Source organism: Narcine bancroftii, chromosome 5, assembly GCF_036971445.1.
Source record: "Narcine bancroftii isolate sNarBan1 chromosome 5, sNarBan1.hap1, whole genome shotgun sequence".
In the NCBI taxonomy this organism is placed as follows: domain Eukaryota; kingdom Metazoa; phylum Chordata; class Chondrichthyes; order Torpediniformes; family Narcinidae; genus Narcine; species Narcine bancroftii.
In genome coordinates this window covers 15,665,779-15,688,765 of record NC_091473.1, presented here as the reverse complement: position 1 = coordinate 15,688,765, position 22,987 = coordinate 15,665,779, and the positions used below count along the sequence as shown (strand labels likewise).

General features: G+C 43.4%; 1 non-coding gene across 1 annotated transcript; it reads right to left on the bottom strand.

Moving 5' to 3' along the window:
- Positions 1 to 19,972: 19,972 nt before the first annotated feature.
- On the bottom strand, positions 19,973 to 20,131 carry LOC138765561 (U1 spliceosomal RNA). Its single transcript, XR_011358563.1, has one exon. It is a non-coding gene; the product is annotated as a U1 spliceosomal RNA (small nuclear RNA).
- Between the last annotated feature and the right edge of the window lie 2,856 nt (positions 20,132 to 22,987).

Genomic DNA, 22,987 nt, shown 5'->3' with positions numbered 1-22,987 from the left:
AGGAGGCTTACAATTGCCAAACTTCAAAAATTATTATAGAGCCGCACAATTAAGGTACCTATCAGATTTTTACCAAACAAGGGAAAAACCAGACTGGACGAGACTAGAATTAGATAAAATAGGGGAAAAGATACCTGAACACATATTATATAAATGGGACGAAAAATTGGTACAACATAGAACTTCTCCAGTATTACACCATCTCCTCAATATATGGAAGAAGATTCATGTAGAAAGAAATAAAATAAATTACCAAATACCAAAACTAATATTGACGCAAAATAAGCTACTCCCTTTTACAATAGACAACCTTGCCTTTAGAAAATGGGAAAAAAAAGGGATTAAAAGAATAGAAAATTGTTTTTCAGGAAGTAGATTCTTATCCTTTGAACAAATGAGAGATAAGTACAATATAACTGGAGATACAGCGCTGGCATATTACCAACTGAGATCCTACTTGAAAGATAAATTAGGAAGCAACTTGAGTTTACCAGAGGGAAGTAACCTTGAATATGTGATGACAGATACAATGTTAATCAAAAGATTTATAAAAAATATGTATATTAAACTGCAAGAAAAGGAAAATGAGGAAACAAATGGTAAAACTAAACAAAAATGGGAACAAGATTTAAATATAAAGATAAAAAAGGAAACATGGGAGAAGTTATGCTCTGGAACGATGAGAAATACAATAAATACGAGGCTGCGTATGATACAATATAATTGGTTACACAGACTATACATTACACCGCAAAAGTTAAATAAATGGGACCCAACAGTATCTGATAGATGTTTTCGATGTAAAAAAGAAAGGGGAACAACAATTCATGCAATCTGGACATGTGGGAGAGTAGAAAAATTTTGGGATGATCTCAATCAGATATTAAATAAAATAACAGAAAACAATATACCAAAGAATCCAGAGATCTTTCTCCTAAGTAACATAAAAAATAAAGAATTTGGAATTGACTTGGAAGATGCACAAAAAAGATTTGTCAAGATAGCCCTAGCCGTAGCAAAAAAATGTATTATGTCAACCTGGAAATTGGAAGATAATTTGAAAATACAACAATGGTATATAGAAATGAATAAATGTATTCCATTAGAAAAAATAACATATAGTTTAAGAAATAATATTGAAATATTCGAACAAGTATAGGAGCCTTACTTTAAATACAATAGCGAAAACCTACCGGGAACAAACATTACCTAAGTTGATGGAAGGAGAAGAAAAGAAAAGAATGGACTCAGTAGAATTTCTGGTGTATTTTTGTTGAATGACAACATTGTCTAACTGAATTAATGCAACCTAGATTGTATACCTAAAATGGATGAGAGGGGGGGGGTGGGGGGGTGGCTTGGGAGGAGGGAGGGGGGAGGGAGAAAAAGTCACTGTAAATGTGTGGAAAAGAAAAAGTGTATATCATGGCTATTGTGATTTATGGTGTGAAAAATAAAAAATTTAAAAAAAAAATAAAAAAAAAAAAAATTCACCATAAGGCAGACAAATTCAACATCAGTAGAGATTGTCGGGAGCCTTTTACAGTCTGAGTGTCTGTGCATTTGTCTCCAGTGGTCCTGGGGCCTTCACAGTCACCCAGCCTTCAATCCAAACCATCCTCAGCTCAAGCTTCAGATCTGGTCCTCTGGCACGATCAGGAAGCCTTCAACACCTTCAGCACCCTCTCTCATCCGATATTTTATACCCCTTCAGCCAGGCTCAAGCCAGTCTCCAGCAGTCTGCAGCTGGTGTGAATCCTTTAACCATAGATCCCAGCAGCCTGCTTGGGTTCTTTGCCTCCAGTCACCAACAGTCTATTGCCTATATCTTCTTCAGCTGCAGAGCCCATCACTGGTCCACCGCTGTCTGGACATGTATAAATCTGATCTTCCTTGCAGAGTTGAGCTGCGTTCTGGAGTGGTTGTACAAACAATTCAGCATGCAACTGTCACTGGCTATCAAAGAATGTAATGATTAACTACACAAGGGACCAGAATCAGAAGTTACAAATTGGTCAGGTGACTTCAAGTATAATTCCTGAGAAAGCTCAGAGGAACTGCTTTGAAAAGACACTCTATTAAATGGCTGTAGTCCAAGTGTGTAATAAACTGTGTTCTGAGCTGGGACAGATGCACCACAGAGTTACATGGTGACCCTTCAGCCCAACTTGCCTATGCTGACTTGCTTATGTCCCACCCACACTAGTCCCACCTGCATTTGGCCCGTATCCCTCTAAACCTGTTCTATCCATGTATCCGTCCAAATGTTTCTAAAATATTGCAATAGTACCTGCCTCAACCACCTATGGCAACCCATTCCCCATGTGCATCACCCTCTGTAAAAAGTAACCCCTCAGGTCCCTGCTAAATCTCTCCCCCCTCACCTTAAACCTCTGTCCTCTGGCTACTGATTTCCCTATTCTGGGTAAAAGACTGGGTGCGTTCACCTAATCTATTCAACTCCATAAGATCATCTCTCGTCCTCCTGCACTCCAAGGAATAAAGCACCAGCCTGCTCAACCTCTCCCTCTGGCTCAGGCTCCTGGGTCCTGGTAAAAAATCCCATAAATCTTCTCTGCACCCTCTCCTTCTTGACATCTTTCCTGTAGCACTGTAACCAAAACTGAACACAATCCTCCAAATGGAGCCTCACCAATGTCTTGTACAACTGCAACATAACCTCCCAACCTCTATACTCAATATTCTCTCTTTGGCTGCTCTCCCCTTTTTCTCTCCTATTCTCTCTCCTCTCTTAATCACTCTCTCTCACTCGTGCACTCTCACACATATTCTCCCTCTCCCCCTCTCTCTCTCTCCCAGTCTCTCCCTAACTCACTCCCCTTTTTATTTCTCTCATTTATTCTCTCTCACTCTTGTTCACTTTCTCTATCCATTTGTCTCTCTCACTCCTCCAAATTCCCTCTCTCCCCACTTGATCTTCCCATTTCCCTCTCTCTCATTATCTCTGCTCAGTAGCTCACTTTTTCTGTCCCTTTCCCTCTCTCCTCTCCTCACTTTCTCTTTCACCCACACTCTCTTTCTATCTCCCCTCTTCTCACATTCTCTCACTCTGTAAATTATATTGTTTAATGCTTTGTTAGTTTAATCTGTTGACTTATCTTCTGGTAACTTTGAAGGAGTGAATGGGCAATGGATCAGAGGTGTGGGATCTCACAGGATTGGACGGGCAGTGGATCAGAGGTGTGGGATCCCACAGGATTGGACAGATGAGGTATGGGATCCCACAGAATTGGATGGGCAAGGTATGGGATTCCCATGGGATTGGACAGGAAGTAGACTGAAGGTGTGGAATCCCACAGGATTGGACAGTCAGGGAGGTAGCACTGCTTCCTCACCGTGCCATAGACCCCTGCTCAGGGCACAGTCTGCGCTGAATTTGCATGTTCTCCCTGTGAACATGTGGGCATTCTCCCACTCTCATTTGCTCCAGTTTCCTCCTGCACCCTACAGACATGTGGGTGGTAACGATAAAATTGGCATCCAGTGTCATTTAATAGCACAACGAATCAAAAGAGAGCTGATAAGAGAGTTTGGGAGTGCAGGAACATGCACAGCCAATTTCATTCCATTTTATAACAGAAGTCTCTTTGCTCTGTGTAATCAGTGGCAGAGGTTTGTAAAGGTTGTTCTGTTGCCATGGTGACTGTTTTTATTTACTGATTACATCCTCCGGAACTGTATTTCTCCCATTCTTCTGACCCAGGGCTACATGCTGCAGGCTTGTATCTAACGCAGTGTCTCCAAACAGATATTAGTTCCAGAGAGAACGTACCCTTCCCATCATCAGTGTTTATCTCACCCTCAGGATCCTTGGACGAATTTCCTGTCAAGGATGGGTACCCTAACCGCGGGGGTACTTTATGTCTTAAATGTGTTGTCGTACATTAAGTTTAATAAGAGAAAACTAAGATGAAAATGGGGAAAAGAGGGATGGAGGTGGTGAAGAGGTGGAAAAGAAATATAAGCAAGATTTAAGATGGCCATGTTGAACTATATGACTGTAAACATTAATGGAATACATAATACATAACCAAATCAAAAGGAAGAGGCTACTAAATTTATTGAAGAAGGAAAACATAGATATAGCATTTGTGCAGGAAACACATCTATCTGAAGCGGAACATAACAAATTAAAGAGAGACTGGGTAGGACACATAGCAGCAGCATCTTATAATTCAAAAGCTAGAGGTGTAGCCATACTATTTAACAAAAATGTACCAATTAAAATAGAGGAAGAAATATTAGATCCGGCAGGAGGTATGTAATGATAAAATGTCAGATATACTCCAAATTTTGGAATTTGCTCAATATATATGCACCTAACGAGGAGGATCAAAAGTTTATGCAGGATATTATTTTGAAAATTGCAGACACACAAGGAAATATATTGAAAGGAGGAGATTTTAACCTTAATTTGGACCCAATGTTGGATAAAACTGGACAAAAGACAAGTAATAAGAATAAAGTAGCCAAATTTATGGTTAAGTCAGTGCAGGAAATGAAACTGATGGATACATGGAGGAGGCAACACCCAAGAGAGAAGGAATATTCGTATTATTCGAGTAGGCACAAAACTTACTCAAGGATTGATATGTTTTTATTGTCAGCCCAAATGCAAGAGAGAGTTAGGAAAACTGAGTACAAAGCTAGACTACTATCAGATCATTCACCCCTATTATTAGCAATAGAACTGGAGGACAGCCCACCAAGAACATATAGATGGAGATTAAACTCCATGCTATTTAAAAGGCAGGAATTTAGGGAGTTTATTGAATGCCAAATTAAAACATATTTTGAAATAAACACAGGATCAGTGAAAGATAAATTTATATTATGGGATGCAATGAAAGCCTTCATTAGAGGGCAGATAATAAATTATGTGACTAAGATGAAAAAGGATTACAATCGGGAAACAGAGCAGCTGGAAAGGAAGATAGTAAGTACAGAAAAGGAATTAGTAAAATGGGATGATATAACGAAAAGGAGAGAATTGGCAAACAAAAAAGTAAAATACGAAACATTACAAACGTATAAGGTGGAGAAGAACATAAAGAAAACAAAGCAAAAGTATTACGAACTGGGAGAAAAAACACATAAAATATTAGACTGGCAACTTAAAACAGAACAAGCTCAAATTACATATAATCCAATAGAGAGTAATGAGTATTTTAAGGAATTTTATGAACAATTACACCAAACTGAGAACGAGGGAAAAAATGACAAAATAGAGGAATTTTTCGCTAAAATTGAATTGCTGAAATTGCAGGAAGAGGAACAAAACAAACTAATAAAACCATTTGAAATAGAGGAAGTACAAGATATATTAAAAAAGCTGCCAAACAATAAAACACCAGGAGAGGATGGATTTCCAATAGAATTTTATAAAACATTTGAAGTTATTACTTCCTCCTCTCCTGGAAGTAATGAACCAGGTAGAAGAAACACAAAACTTGTCAGATTCATGTGAGACAGCAATAATTACAGTAATACCAAAGACAGGGAAGGATCCATTAACACCAGCATCATATAGACCAATATCTCTACTTAACTCAGATTATAAGATAATAGCGAAATTATTAGCAAACAGATTGGCCAATTGTGTACCAAAAATAGTAAAACAAGATCAAACTGGATTTATTTACCTTTGTGTCAAAATATTGTTTTATGGTTTTATTGGTTTTATTGTATTGTATATGTTGAATACTAATGGGTTTTGGGGGGTGGGTAGAGGGGAGGGAGGGAAAGGGGGAAAAAAAGGGAGCAAAGGTCACTGTGTAAATTTAATGAGAAACATTTGTACATATTTTGGTTGACATGATTCACAGTGTGAATAATAAAAAAAATTAAAAAAAGGATGGGTGCCCTCAAACTGACCCTCATGGTCATGGGCACACACGCACTCTCACAACTCATTTCCCCTCTGCACATTCTTTTAAGTGTGAGACCAACACCTTACACTTGTCCAGATCAAACTTCATCTTCCAATTCTCTGTAACTGATCTCTCTCTTGTTGTATTCAATGATAATCCTCCAAAATACCACCAATCCTTGTATCATCTGCAACCTTACTAACCTACCCCACCTACTTTTTCATACAAGTCAGTCATAAACAACAGAGACCCCAACACCGATTTCTCTGGAATTCCACTGGTGGAAGGTCTCCAGCCTGAATAACACCCTTCTATGGACAGCCAATTCCAAATGCAAGCTGTCATTTCATCATGGACGCCATACATATGCATCTTTTGGGTGAGGGCCCATGTCAAATGCCTCGTTAAAATCCACATAGATAATATCCACTGCCTTAACCTCAACAATCAACTTCATCACCTCCTCAAAAAAAGTTGTAAGACATGATCTTCCCACACATTGCAGGAAACTATCATCCGATATAATTTTATCTAGTCACCCCTCAGCCTGCAGTCCAGGGTAAACAAGCCCAGGGTATCCAGCCTCTTCCCATAACTAACATCTGCTAATCCAATCAACATCCTGGTGAATCCCATGTGTCAGCTTACATTCCACCTTGTGCCAATACTACTCCTTTCTGCCTTTCAAATGGCTGGGACTTGCCTATTTATCTCAAGGGATGTTGATTGGGAGGATGGTGCATGTTTTTCAACAGTAGGACACCACAACTGAGTTGGTGTGAGAGGGAGGGAGTCTCACAGCAGGGAAGCAGGCCTTGGGACCCTTCGTCTGGACTGACACTAATCTTATTGCATTCTCCCCACATTTCGATTAGCTCCCTCCCAGATTCCACCTCTCCCCTGACCCACTAGAGTCGTTATATAGCTGCCAGTCAACCCACCAGCATGCATTCCCTGGTTTTCCTTTCAGAGCAGAGGCCTCACTTAAGAAAATAGAATATTCCAGCACAGTACAGATCCTTCAGCCCAGGATCCACAACAATCTAACCCTTCCCTCCCTCACACCCATAACCCTCTATTATTCTCATATCCATCTGCCTCTTTGAAAGTCTTTTAAATGCACCTATTTTTTTTTACATTTTATTTAAAATTTAAAATCACATAACGTTAGTTACTACATATTAATACAGACATAGTGTGATTAATCATTTATATCAAAACAAACCCCCAACCACCCTACTAATACCCTCTCTCCTCCCTTCCCCACCTACAAAGAAAGTAAAAGGAGATTATCATCTACGACAATCATATTTAAACCTTTTGGCCACAAGAATGGTGGCATCCATCAAAGTGGACCGAGAGACCAAATTTTAACACCAATAGTTTTCAAAGGGCTCTAAACTTTAGTAAAGTAAAAATATTTAGCTCTTAAATGATATGTAATCTTTTCTAAAGGAATACAGGCTTTCATTTCATTATGCCATCTTTTCATACCTAAAACTGAGTCTGATTTCCATGTAATAGCTAAACACTTTTTAGAAACAGCCAGAGACAAAAATTAAATTTGATACAGAGTCAATCTCAATCTTAAAGCTATCAACTTAATATCTCCTAATAAAAACAACAATGGGTCAAAATGTAAATTCACTTTTAATATCCGTTCCAAGAACTATTTAATTTGAAATGCCCCTATTGTACCAGCCTCCACCACCACCCCTGGCAGCAATGCATTCCAGGCACTTTCCTCTCTGTGTTTTTTTAAAAAGAAATTACCTCTCACATCTCCCCTAAACCTTTCTCCATTCACCTTAAACACATATCCTCTGGTATTTGCTACTGTCACCCTTGGAAAAAAGATCTGGCTGGTTGAGCCCTTCATAATCTTATCTTCTTTGGCTTGGCTTCGCGGACGAAGATTTACGGAGGGGGTAAATGTCCACGTCAGCTGCAGGCTCGTTTGTGGCTGACAAGTCCGATGCGGGACAGGCAGACACAGTTGCAGCGGTTGCAGGGGAAAATTGGTTGGTTGGGGTTGGATGTTGGGTTTTTCCCCACCTTTATTAAATCACCCTCTCATCCTTCATCGCTCCAAAGAGAAAAGCCCTAACTCTGTCAACCTTGCTTCATATGACATGTTCTCCAAACCAGGCAACATCCTGGAAAAACTCCTCTGCACCCCCTCTATAAAGAATTTGTATACTTCCTGTAAAGAGGCAACCAGACTGAACACACTACTCAAAGTCGCCTAACTAGACTTTTATAGAGTTACAACATTATGTGGCAACCTTAAGGGAACTATGGGCCAGGATAACTCCACCTTCCAGTTCCATCTTCAGAGCATAATAAATCCAAACCAGTACAAATAAATTGCTGCTTCTCTCAGATGAGGAGTTTAGGGAACTGGGAAGTGGAAGAGAAGGAGTGAGTGCTGAAGTGGGGTTTGAATTTCTGGGGGATGGGTCTGTCTGGCTGCTTTGCAATCCCTGACCAAGAGCTCAGGGCCAAAAGATTGACTGTCTTTTACAGTGCATTTGCTGCCATGTCGTGCTGAGTTTCTCCAGTGCTCCTGTGCATTAGCTCAACGGTTTTTGCAAAGTGTCAAGCCAGTTTGCGAAAGTGTTGTGGCTTCTAAGTGACCCGGTGGTGGTGATTTTTGTGAGTGGAAAGTCTGCTCGGGGCTAGAAGCATGAAGCAACACCTGGAACACAGCTGGATGCTCCCTCTGTATCGGGAATTGCTCCCTTTGAAAAAGGATTTCTCATGCCAGACATCAAAGGTTCAGTGTTGAGAGGCAGTGTGAGATTTTAAAGCGCTGTGGCCCTGCAAGGTGGAATTACTGCCTATGAGACTTTCCGCTGCTGAGCATATGTGTTTGTTGCAGTGACTCCAAACAAATTAAGAAGACAGAACTCAGATAAAGTAGTGATTGGCTCATGATGCCATCATTCATTGAGAAGCTGTCTGTAGCTTAAAAATTATCCCTGCAAGTGAGCTACTTGGACTCTTTGTGTTCCTGGGCTGATTCGATTCTTCTCCTATGACCAGCAGAGTGGCCAGTGTTCAGTTTCCAGCATCCAGTGTTCAGTATTCTGTGCCAGTCCCGAGTGTGCAGTCAACAGTGCCCAGTGTTCAGCCTCCAGTGTCTAGTCTTCAGTTCCAAGTGTTCATTGCATTGTGTCCACTGCCCAATTCCTACTGTCCAGTGCCCAGCACCCAGCATCAAATGTTCTATTCCCAGGGCCCAGTTCCCAGTTTACAGTGTTCACTGTCCAAGTACAGCGTCTAGAGGCCAGTGCTCAGCCTCCAGAATTTTGTTTTTTAGAGCCACCGCACAGTAAATGACCCTTCCATCCAACAGCACACACTGCCTAAATACACCCACGTGACCAATTAACCTCCTGACCCCCACACGTCTTTGGAAAGCAGGAACTAACCAGTGCACCAGGAGGATACCTACACAGGTCATGCGAAAAATGTACCTTACAGACAGCAGCGGTTTCTAACTCTGCCACTGGCATTGCAATAGCGTCAGGCTAACCGCTACACTATCCTTGCTGCCTGTGCTAATTTTTCAGAGCCCCATTTTTCACACATCCTCTCCTGACCCATCGACCAGAGCCTCAATGGTCATTAGGCAGAAGTCGCCAGGTTAGGGGAATATTGGATTTCTTCAAGGAGGCTTTCAGTGTTCATTATTACCTTGGTGTGATCTCATTCATGAGAAAACTGGGAATTCTAAAGGTGGAGCTGCTCTCGTTCTTGTAAAAACACAGCGAAATGCTGAAGGAACTCAGCTGGTCTTTTCACTGTCCATAGGAGACATAAATATACTGCAGACGCTTCGGGCCTGCGCCACCCTTCAAGGAATAAGTAGAATGTTTGCTTGAAGCTCAATCGGCACTGCGTGCTTTGAAAAGCTAATTTCAATTACTGACTGTGGACTAATTGAAGTGCTGCTTCGTGGATCGTAAAGGAGCAGGACGATGATGATCATCTGTGTAAAAGGACTAGGTTTGAGCAGAGCTCTGTGTCAAGCTGACACAGTGTCATCAACCCTGTCGTCAGCTGAAGATCTTGCCCATTTCATTACTTGTCCACCTATGAAGCTTTCCAGTGAGTGCAGAGTGGATGCACAATCAAAAGGAATGTGGTGTATCCAGAGTTAGGGATAAGGAGGTGAATGTTGACAATAAGGATGATTCAGCAGCAACTCCGAGCCCGTAAATCACTGTCCATCGGCCCAAATTCCATCTCACGGGCAGAGAAGCCCGGGCGAGTGCTGGGAAATAGGATCAGTGTGACAAGCACTGACAGCAGGTATGGACACTATGTTCAGGTACGGACACTATGTTCGCACACGCACACAAACGAACAGAAAAACACACCTGATCATTAATTCACTAAGTGATCTTCCCTTCCAGAGCTTCTCACAGCAGACACAGTGGGGATGGGGGTAGGGGTGGGACAGTGTGGGGTCTGTGTCAAGTGTATGGTGGGTGACTGATCCCACATTCCAGTAACTTAGAAGGAGCACAGTATGCCTCATTGATGTCACTGGGCGATGCAGTGGGTGAGGAGCACACTGGGTGACATCAGAGGCCATGACACCAAAATGAATGCCTATAAAATTTTTGTGCAGTGTTCCAGCAGAAGTTTATTATTTTTTACAAAAATATCCTTGTAGTTATTTATAACAACATTTTTCGTAAGCCCAGTTTCATGCATCAATAAACCTACAGGGCCAAAGCTCTATGCTAATTTACTTTTTAAACTTTCTAATGCGCTCCAATCAGAGCTGTCGTTATTACCCAATTACAATGACGCTTCAAATCACATGGTTTCGTCTGTACGCGCTACAAGCACGAGATGTTGTTTTTGATGCGGCTGGTGTTTTTATAGTTGCTGCTTTTGTCAAATTTTATGGTGTTTTAGCTACAATATTGTGGTCATTAGTATTTGTGAACTCATATCAATAACTTGAAAATGAAATAGTAATTAAAGGAAAAAAGGAGAAAAATCAAAAAAGCTTCTGGTCTGTTACTAATAATGTAACTAATAATGTTGGAATTCAATGTAGAAAGATTTTACAAAACAAATCTAAGAAATATCACATTTAAGCTATTTATCACATTATTCTATATTGTTACAACTACAGTATACATATATATATTTTTTTTCAAATATTGCTAATGTGATGGGGTGGGGGGGAACACCAACCCTGGTTACACCACTAGTGGGCCCTCACACTCAGAGACAAAGTTTCCCTCTGGTCTGGAGGCTTTTGAACAGCGAAGCCACGAGATTTCTTGGCAAAGGTATGTTTTCCTTGGCTAGGTTCGGTCAGCAAGGTGCTGAGGAAGAACACTGTGATATGCATAGACATGGACCAGACAAGTGTTATACTAATACAGGGCTTTTATTAACAGACTAGAACCACCACTAAACTGGCCAGTGGGAAAGCATCTCCATCTGTTATACCAGTAGGGTGGAATATCTCTACAGCCATAGCCAATAGCAAGCAGTCAGTATAATACGCCCCCCCATTACATCATCACACACTGGCAACCTTAATCCTTCTCTCCCCATTCCTGCAGCCGCCAGAAATTCCAAAAGGAACAGCCCTGTTCACAGGAATAAGGGGGAAAGTCCAAGGTGTAATTTTCCTAGCCCTCCCTCTCTCGCGTCACTCCCTCAATATCCTCCTTCAACCCAGAATAATCTCAGGCAACACTGCTGCAAGAAGGCAGGAAGGAGTGTCACAGGGGATGTCCAGGGAACTGGTTCCGACCTCCCATCCATTGCAGGCTTCTCTTTGAGGTGTTGCCTCAAGGAGGCAACCAACATCAAAAAGGACTGCCAGCATCCTGGTCACAACCTCTTCTCTCTGCTACCTTCAGGCAGGAGGTACAGAATCCTGAAGTCCAGCACCTCTAGGTTCAATAACCATTCATATTCAACAGCTATCAGATGCTTGAATCTCCCTGAACTATCCTACCCCATGACCACCAAAAGGTCTGTCTGTACAAATGAAGCATCACCATTTTTCCACCAGCTTATTAGGTATTTCTCTCTTGTGCATTTTTAATTTACTTTTTTAATTCAGGCATGCAGCATTGTTCACAGGCCCTTCCAACCCATGAGCCTGTGCCATCCAAATACCCCAATTAACCTACAACCCCAGCATGTCTTTGGAGGATGGGGGAAACCCACGCAGACGCAGCAAGAATGTACAAACTCCTTACAAACAGTGCTGAATTCGAACCTGGCCCTGTAATAGTGGTGCACTATCTGTGATGTTCACTGTGCATTGTGTTAATTTATACTTTTATTTGTTTGAGTGCTGTATGCATATTGCAGCTGCAATTAGCAAGAATTCCACTAAAATCAGTGCATTGTACTTAGATGGATGACAAGAAGTCCCATCATTAGACCAGGTTCATAGAGTGGGTGTAGGAGTGGAAGAGATTTGGGCCTCCTGCCCCAGATTCAGATACCCAAGCAGGGGACCACTGGGGAAGGTCAACCAGTCAAGTGACACTCTGCTGAACCTCTGCGGGCATTGGGATGGATGATTCTAGCAGGCCTGAATTGTTCTCCCACCCAGCACAAGCTTTAATCCCACCTTCCATCCCACTACAGGTAGGATATAGACCTATAGAAGCAGAAAACAAGACAGCACAAATAGGGCCTTCAGCCAATCTTGCCTGTGCTGAACTATTATTCTTTCCCATTGACCTGCACGCAGATCATAGCCCTCCATCCACAGAACTGTCCTCATTTTTCTTAAATGTTGAAATGGAGCCTGCATTCACCACTTCAGCTGGCAGTTCATTCCACACTCTCATCACCCTCTGAGTGAAGAAGTTCCCCCTAATTTTTCCCCTAAACATCTCACTTGCACCCTTAACCCATGTCCTCTAGTTTATGTCTCACCCAACCACGGTGGAAAAAGTCCTGCTTGCATTTACTCTATCTATATCCCTCATCATTTTGAATACGGCTATCAAATCTCCCCTCAGTCTCTGATGCTCCAGGAAATAAAGTCCAAAGTTAATTTTTTAAATTTTTTTTTTTCAAATTTGTTATTTTTTTTAAAGTTAGACATAGGCACAGTAACGGGCCCTTCTGTTCCATAAGCCCATGTCACCCAAATACCCCAATAAACCTACAACCTCTGTACATTTTTGGAGGGTGGGAGTAAACCAGAACATCCAGAGGAGTCCACACAGAAACAGGGAGAACGTACAAACTCCTTACGGCCAGCGCCGGATTCGAACCTGAGCCATGAGCGCTGGAACAGCATTTCAATAACTGCTACGCTAACTGTGCTGCACTTGCTTACCCTTTCCCTGTAACTCAGTTCCTCAAGACCCAGCAACATCTTGTAAATCTTCTTTGCACTCTTTCAATCTTCCTTGCAATTGGGTGACCAAAATTGCACACAATACTCCAAATTTGGCCTCATCAATGTCTTATACAACATTTTTATATCATTGTGTCCATGGGGTTATTATGTGCTTTGTATTGTGTGTATGTGTGCACACTGTGATCCAGTGAAATGCTGTTTTATCTAGTAGTATATGTACACAAAGATAAGCGTATACAGAGCCGTTGTCATACCCACACTCCTGTTCGGCTCCGAATCATGGGTCCTCTACCGGCACCACCTACGGCTCCTAGAACGCTTCCACCAGCGTTGGACATTGGCGACTTCAGGGGTTTCTACGAGGCTCTAAAGGCTGTGTACGGCCCCTCACCCCAAGTCCAAAGCCCGCTGCGCAGCTCAGACGGCAAAGTCCTCCTCAGCGACAAGATCTCCATCCTCAACCGATGGTCAGAACACTTCCAATCTCTTTTCAGTACCAACCGCTCAGTCCAAGATTCCGCCCTGCTCCAGCTCCCTCAACAGCCCCTAAGGCTAGAGCTGGATGAGGTTCCCACCCTGGATGAGACATATAAGGCAATCGAACAACTGAAAAGTGGCAAAGCAGCAGGTATGGATGGAATCCCCCCAGAAGTCTGGAAGGCTGGCGGCAAAACTCTGCATGCCAAACTGCATGAGTTTTTCAAGCTTTGTTGGGACCAAGGTAAACTGCCTCAGGATCTTCGTGATGCCACCATCATCACCCTGTACAAAAACAAAGGCGAGAAATCAGACTGCTCAAACTACAGGGGAATCACGTTGCTCTCCATTGCAGGCAAAATCTTCGCTAGGATTCTACTAAATAGAATAATACCTAGTGTCGCTGAGAATATTCTCCCAGAATCACAGTGCGGCTTTCGCGCAAACAGAGGAACCACTGACATGGTCTTTGCCCTCAGACAGCTCCAAGAAAAGTGCAGAGAACAAAACAAAGGACTCTACATCACCTTTGTTGACCTCACCAAAGCCTTCGACACCGTGAGCAGGAAAGGGCTTTGGCAAATACTAGAGCGCATCGGATGTCCCCCAAAGTTCCTCAACATGATTATCCAACTGCACGAAAACCAACAAGGTCGGGTCAGATACAGCAATGAGCTCTCTGAACCCTTCTCCATTAACAATGGCGTGAAGCAAGGCTGTGTTCTTGCACCAACCCTCTTTTCAATCTTCTTCAGCATGATGCTGAACCAAGCCATGAAAGACCCCAACAATGAAGACGCTGTTTACATCCGGTACCGCACGGATGGCAGTCTCTTCAATCTGAGGCGCCTGCAAGCTCACACCAAGACACAAGAGAAACTTGTCCGTGAACTACTCTTTGCAGATGATGCCGCTTTAGTTGCCCATTCAGAGCCAGCTCTTCAGCGCTTGACGTCCTGCTTTGCGGAAACTGCCAAAATGTTTGGCCTGGAAGTCAGCCTGAAGAAAACTGAGGTCCTCCATCAGCCAGCTCCCCACCATGACTACCAGCCCCCCCACATCTCCATCGGGCACACAAAACTCAAAACGGTCAACCAGTTTACCTATCTCGGCTGCACCATTTCATCGGATGCAAGGATCGACAACGAGATAGACAACAGACTCGCCAAGGCAAATAGCGCCTTTGGAAGACTACACAAAAGAGTCTGGAAAAACAACCAACTGAAAAACCTCACAAAGATAAGCGTATACAGAGCCGTTGTCATACCCACACTCCTGTTCGGCTCCGAATCATGGGTCCTCTACCGGCACCACCTACGGCTCCTAGAACGCTTCCACCAGCGTTGTCTCCGCTCCATCCTCAACATCCATTGGAGTGCTTACACCCCTAACGTCGAAGTACTCGAGATGGCAGAGGTCGACAGCATCGAGTCCACGCTGCTGAAGATCCAGCTGCGCTGGATGGGTCACGTCTCCAGAATGGAGGACCATCGCCTTCCCAAGATCGTATTATATGGCGAGCTCTCCACTGGCCACCGTGACAGAGGTGCACCAAAGAAAAGGTACAAGGACTGCCTAAAGAAATCTCTTGGTGCCTGCCACATTGACCACCGCCAGTGGGCTGATAACGCCTCAAACCGTGCATCTTGGCGCCTCACAGTTTGGCGGGCAGCAGCCTCCTTTGAAGAAGACCGCAGAGCCCACCTCACTGACAAAAGGCAAAGGAGGAAAAACCCAACACCCAACCCCAACCAACCAATTTTCCCTTGCAACCGCTGCAATCGTGTCTGCCTGTCCCGCATCGGACTGGTCAGCCACAAACGAGCCTGCAGCTGACGTGGACTTTTTACCCCCTCCATAAATCTTCGTCCGCGAAGCCAAGCCAAAGAAGAAAAAAAATATGTACAGTCAGATGATAATAAACTTAATCTATTAACCTACCATCAACATGAGCAAAAGGGAAGAGTCTGCCCCTGATGCAGCCCAGAAGGCACAGAACCAACTCTCTGCTCACTTAACGAGGTGCTGAGAGAGCAGGGGGAAGGAAGCCTAGACAAATAAAACCAACAAAGTGAGTGTTGAGGTGAATACTGTACTTTACAATGTGATTCATCTCCAGGGTTCGGCATAGTAATATGTCAGTGCCAACCCTGAGAAACCTGGTGTCCTTCTGCCACCAAGGCAGGTTATCAGCTTGTCCCTGCCATGTCCCCTCACCAAGACGCTGCAATCGGGAAGCTAATTACTGGTCTTGCTTCAGTCTCCGTCCCTACACCTGCAGATTCTAGCCTGAGTCACTGAAATGTCAGCTTCACAAAAAGGCCGCCTACTTCTATTGTCTGCAATAGATTGAGTGCAAAACCTTCAGAAGGCACTCGAGGGTTTGCACCTCAGTGTCACGTTTACCGCAACAACTCTATGAAGAGCGATAATGAACAGATTACAGTTTCCAGGAGAGAGGTGACTTCTATTTCACACCAAATGCTGGCATTTCAACACAAGATAAGGAAATCAAGTGGGATTGCAATTCTGATTCGAACAGAAGCAGAATGGCTTTGTTTTAAAGCAGTTAACTTTGTACAGAGTTTTGAGTGCAGAGAAATAGCAGTGGGTACAAGAGACTCAGCAAGAATGGAAAACTCTGGAACCAGCTTCATTATCTCTTGTTTGAGGAAGAACTTCAGAAAGGTCCTGTAGAGGACTGGACACACTCACTCAGTTCCAGTGGGAGTCCACAGCTGTCCAATTTAGGTCGCATGCTTCAGGCAAAAGAAATACTGCTGGAATGATTCAGAGCTGAGGATTGTCCATGGGCTCATGCAGTGTTAAACCAAGGCCATCCACAAATTCGAGGAACAACACCTCTCAACAACATCTCCAACCGAATGTGTTTAACATAGTCTTCTCCAATTTTCATTAACCCTTTCCCCGTGCATCTGTCTTTCCCTATCCCTCTGTCTCTATTCCTCCTGCTCCCACTTCCCTTCCCTTCCAGGGGCCTCTCCCTGATCCTCTCCTCCTATCACTTTCAGCTTTCTTCTCTTCTGCACTCCCACCTCTATCCATCTATGACCTCCTACTTGTTAGTCTGTGCTCCTTCCCCTGTCCCTTCCTCCCTCCTCTTCCCCCACCTTTTTATTCAGGCACCTAATTGCTTTTTGCTTATATCTGTACCTTTAAGAAGTTCCCCAGACCTGAAACATTGGCTGCCCTTTTCTTTATTCAGATGGTGCCTGACCTACTGAGTTTTGCACTTGACCCCAACGACTGCAGGCCCTCTCGTTTGACTCAGTACCGAAGAACTTCGGTGCTGTGCGACGATGTGTGGAAAGTTGGGATTGGTCTCCTGAAAGCTGAATTAGGGTCAGTGGCATCTTGGTTGAGACATTCGTAACCACAAATGGCTTTATAAGCTTGAAAAGGGAGGAACTGTTTCCACTGCTGATGGGGTTGGTAGCTAAGGACCTGAAGTTAAGGAAGTTGGTAAGAGCCTGAGGTGAGAAAAGGAGGTAAAACAGGAAAATGGGAAACACTCAGCTGGACGGACAGCATCCACATGAGAGAGTAAGAGAGCTCGTGTTTCAGGACCTTTGTCAGAACTGGAAACAATTGGAAGAGGGAGTGGGGAAGGAACTGAAAGAAGTAAGTAATGTCTCTGAGAGGGTGAGGTAAGGATGATCTTGATGGTGATGTCTTCTGTTATGTCATCACAGTCTAATCTGTCAGGCATTCCCAACTGCCTGAATTTCACAGCTTTTACATCCCATTGCTCATGTTCTCTCTCCAATCTTCCCAGCTAATTAAGTGAACATGTGCATGTGTGTGTGGGGGAAGGGGGGTGCAAAAGAGGTGTGTGGAAAATGATTGTGTGGAGATGGAGAGACCCTCCCATGCCCATGCCCCCCCCTAAGCCTTGTCTAGAGGGCACGCCTGACATCTCACATCACTGCTGAGATAGGAACCTGCTGTGAGAAAGTGTCAAAAACTGTTCTGGAATACATCCCGCAACAGAAGGAATCAGTGCATAAATGGCAACGTTCACTCATGGTTGATCCCACTGAAAGAGGCTCCGCTGGTTCAGTGGTGGAGAGTTCGCAATTAGGGAAGGCGCTGCCAATGGAACTGTCGCTCCTGGACAACCAACCTCCAGAAAATTAAACCTCTGCTGAAGGCGTCCTTGACCTTGCACCATATTGGACAATGTAGAAGATCATAGATGGTTACAGCAGGATGTTGGGAGGATGCATAGTTGGGCATAGAACATGGTTAATAGCAGGATTCCTATCGGTGTGGAAGAACAGAGGGATCCAGGTCCATAGATCCCTCAAGGTTGCCAAACAAGATGATCAGGTGGTTACGAAGGCATATGAAGTGCTGCCCTTCATTAGTCAGGGGGTTGAGGTCAAGAGACGTGAGGTAATGTTGCATCTCTATAAAACTCTGGTTAAACCAGAGTATTGTATTCTGTTCTGGTCGCCACATTACAGGAAGAATGCAGATGCTTTGGAGAGGGTGCAGAGGAGATTTACCAGGATGTTGCCTGGATTGAAGAACATGTCTTATGAGGCAAAGTTAACAGAGCTGGGGGTTTTCTCCTTGGAGTGACAAAGTATAAGAGGTAACTTATAGAGGTGTATAAGATTATGAGGGGCTTAGATAAGATGGAGAGCCAGCTTCTTCTTCCTGGAGAGACAATAGCAAATGCCAGAGGATATCTGTTTAAGGTGAGTGGAGGGAACTTCAGGGGAGATATCAGAGGTAAGTATTTTAATCGGTCAGTGGTCGGTGCCTAGAATACATTGCTGGGCGTGGGGGTGCTGGTGGAGGCTGGTACAATAGGAGCATTTAAAAGACTCTTAGATAGGTACATGGATGTAGGAAAGATAGAGGTTTATGGGCTGTGAGTTAGGGAAGGGTTAGATTGTTGTAGAGTCGTCACAACATGATGGGCCGAAGGGCCTATACTGTGCTGGAATATTCTATGTCCTGATCACCCATCCGTACTGTACTTTCTGATCTGTGTGGACTTGCTGCTTTGCAATTTGCAGTTACATTATTTTTATCCTTTTTGTATGCTCATATCTGGTCTCTGCCCACCCATCTCATGTCACCTTCTACAGCCCTGCAATCCTCAGAGGTGCCTTTGTTCTTGTACATCCCTCTGAATTTAATGGCCTTCAGGATGCTGAGCTCCAGAATTCTCCCACCCCGCCTTCCTGACCACCCTCCGTTCAATCTCCTGTCAGACCGTGAGGCACTGACAGGAATGTGGATCACCTCAGGTCATGCTGCTTTTCCCAAGTAAGTTCAAAGTTCAACTTTATTGTCAGAGAACTGACATCACATACAACCCTGAGATTCTTTGCCCTATTGGCTGGGCAGAATTTTTACTTATCACTAGGGCAAAAAATGTACTCAAGAAAAGATGTGCATAGAAAAAGAGATAAATATAAATAAACTGACTGTGTAATACAGAAAATGAATATTTGGTAATAAATAATGCACAAAGAGTTGTTAAATGAGTCTTGATTGTTGTTGAAGAGTCTGGTGGTGGAAGGGTACCAGCTGTTCCTGAACCTGGTGGTGTGAGTCTTGTGGCACCTGTACTTCTTCCCTTTTGGCAGCAGCGAGAACAGAGCATGTCCTGGGTGGTGTGGATAAATGCTGCTGCTCTCCAATGGCAGCGTTCCATGCAGATTTTCTCAATGGGTGTCCCAAAACTAGGCCCTGATGCAGCCAGTCAACACACTTTCCATGACACTTCTCTGGACATTTTCTTAGGTTTTCGATCCCTGGCATAAACTCCTGAAGAAGTAAAGCTACTGGCATGCTTTCTTCATGATGACAATGGTGTGCTGAGCCCAGGAAATGTCCTCCAAAATAGTGATTCACAAAAATTTAAATTTGCTCACTCTCTCCACCTCCGATCCCCTAATGATCACTGGATCATACAACCCTGATTTTCCTTTCACTTTTCATTCAGAATATCTGGAATGAGTTAATTTGTAAAAAATTTGGACATACAGCACTGTTACAGGCCCGTTCGGCCCAGGAGTCCATGCCCCCCAATTTATACCCAATTAACCTACATTTTGAATGGTGGGAGGAAACTGGAGTCCCCGGGGAAAACCCGGGGAGAACACACAAACTCCTTACAGACAGCACAGGATTCGAACCATGGTCCCGATAGCTGGTGCTGTAAAGGCATTGCGCTAACCGCTAGGCCAACCGTGCTGCCCTTAGCGTGAACACAATCCCCCATTACTACAAATTTTGCAGTCAAGTATCCCACATTTGGGGACATTGCAGGTGTCAGCACACCTGAAGTGCAATGGGATAGGTTTGTCCTGGGAGATCAGCCATCCTGACCACTGGTTCTCCCCTGCTAGGTGAGTTGCCAGACAAAACTGTAGAAGCAGGTATAATTTCAACATTCAAAAGGCATTTGGACAGATTTATGACAAGGAAAGGCTTAGAAGGATGTGAACCAAATGCAAGTCTCGCCCAGAATGCCAATTTAGTCAACATAGACAAGAAGGTTCAGAGGGTCTGTTTCTTGCTGTATGACGCTGTGACTCATTGAATACCAACACATCAATGAAGCCTCCAATGGGCATTTGATAAAAGAGATCAGAAAGTTTGCAGTTGACACTAGGATTGGAGGCGTTGTGAACAGCGAGAAAGGTTTTCAAAGAGATTTGGACCAGCAGGTAAAATGGACTGAAAAATGGCAAATGGAATTTAATACAGACAAGTGTGAGGTGTTACACTTTGGGAAGACAAACAAAGGAAGGAAATTTACAGTAAACAGTTGGACACTGAGGAGTGCAGTGGAACAGAGGGATTTGGGAATATAGATCAATAATTCCCTGAAAATAGCTTCACACTTAAATAGGGTCCTAAAGAGAGCTTTTGGCATATTGCAAGGATGGCCAAATTTGCTTAATGTAAGAGGCTCATACAAAAAACTTCAGATTTTTGAGAGCCGCAAGACATGAGAAAATATTACTACTACAAATGTTTTCTCTACATGCACATATTATTACAAAAACTGTATATAAATATTGAGAAATACACGTACGTAATAATATTTATTCATGCATGTAGTTTTTAAACTGCTAATTTGTATTAGTTTCAATAATCAAAAAGTGCAAAAACGTGTAATAGTTGAATTTTGTAGAACAGTTTTTTGGGTAAATTTTAAGGGGGTCAACCTTTACTCGCACACTACATTTGACCATGGTAAGTACCTGGGCTGTTCAGGGTGTAGAAAGTTCGGATGGGCAGACGGGTTGCTGGGACTGTGTGCTAAGTCGATGTTCGGGGCATCAGGAACTCAGATGGGCAGGCGGCTGGAGCCTAGGCGAGACTCCATGGTCGGAATGTCAGGACCACAGATGGGAGGGTGGTGGGGGCGTCGGGAGCTCAGATGGGAAGGTAGCGGGGGCATCGGGAGCTCAGATGGGAAGGTGGCAGGGGCGTCGGGTGCTCAGATGGGAAGGTGGCCAGGGTATCAGGAGCTTGGATGGCCTGGCATCTGGGGCCAAGGTGAGAGTCCGCGGTCGGGGTGTCGGGAGCTCTGGTGGATGGGCAGCCTGGACCTAGCAAGACTCTGCAGTCACAGGCAGCTCTTTGGCATACAAGGTGCAGCTCGTATGATTCCTGTCTCGGCCAACATATTTCTGCAAGCCACACATTACATATCAAAGACCCGCATGTGGTTTGCCAGCCCCAATTTGGCCATCCCTGGTATAATGGCCTTCATAAATTGAGTAAAGGAGTTTGAACATTATGGTGAAGTTGTGTAAGACCTTGGTGAGGCAAAATTTGGAGTGTTGTGTGCAGTTCTGGTCATCTAACTCCAGTAAATATATCAATAAGATTGAAGAAATGCAGAAAAGATTTTCAACTATGTTGATGGGACTCTAGGAACTGAGTTACAGGGAAAGGTTAAACAGGTTGTGTCTTTATTCCCTGGAGTGTCAAAGAATGAGGAGAGATTTGATAGAGGTATACAAAATTGTGAGGGGGATAGACAGAGTAAATATAAGCAGGCTTTTTCCACTGTAGTTGGTTGAGACAAGGACAAGAAGATATGGGTTTAGGGTGAAAGATGTAATGTTTAAAGGGAGCATTAGAAGGAACTTCACACACAGAGTTGTGAGAGCGTGGAACGAGCTATGAGCTTGATTTTGACTGTAAGAAAAATTATGATAGGTGCTTTAGTGGGAGGGGTATTGAGGGCTATGGTCCAGGTGCAGGTTAGTGGGTCTAGGCAGAATAATAGCTCAGCATGGACTCAATGGGCCTCAGGGTGTGTTTCTGTGCTGTCGTGTTTGACGGTTCTATGGATAATTTTCCTGCATTGGATATAGAATGCTGCTTGCAACTGGTTACTGGGAATGGTTAGTTACATGGACAGATGTAGCATTTTGTTCTGATGTAGGCAATCCAAGTCAGAATAAGATTCTCAGATATTATCAGAACCACATATCTACCTTCTTCTATCTTCAGTGTTAAACCAAAAAAACACCAGTCAAGGGAATAAAAAAAGAATCTAATATAAAGGAAATGATAACAGGACACTTGGAAAATATCAATGGGATTAGACAAAGTCCATGTGGATCTATGAAAGTGAATTCACGTTTGACAGACTTGTGAATTTTTCTGCGGATGTAACTGGTAGAATAGATAACTGGTGGATGTGGGTGGATTCAGAATTTCAGATCCTTATCAAAAATCCTACATAAGATGTTGGTGTGCAAAGTTAAAGCACATGGAATTGGGGAGAGGAAAGGGATAATGTATAGCATGGATTGAGAATTTATGTAAGTGAAAAACAGAGTTGGAGCAAATGAGTTGACTCATGAAGAGCAGTGTTTATGTCTGATATATATCAAGGATTTGGATTAAAGAACTAAATGCAAGATTTCTCAGTTTGCTAACCTGTTGGGAGGGGACTTAAATGTCTGTACTTAATGACAACTCATAAATCTGAGCCAGGCAACCGGCAATTTCTTCTCCAACTTCCCATTTATCTTTATAATCATCAGGAACTTCAGCACCTCCTCAACTTTATTGAACTTTAATACTGACTGATCTAAGGACATTACCATTGACTGGACTGGAAGTTCCAGCAGGGGTTCAATGCACTGCTCAGATCTCAGTGGCAAAGTATTAGAGAATCCACCGATCTCCCAAAGACCCTGCTCCAGCCCAGAACCCACAACTCCCTCATGCATGAAGTGAAAGG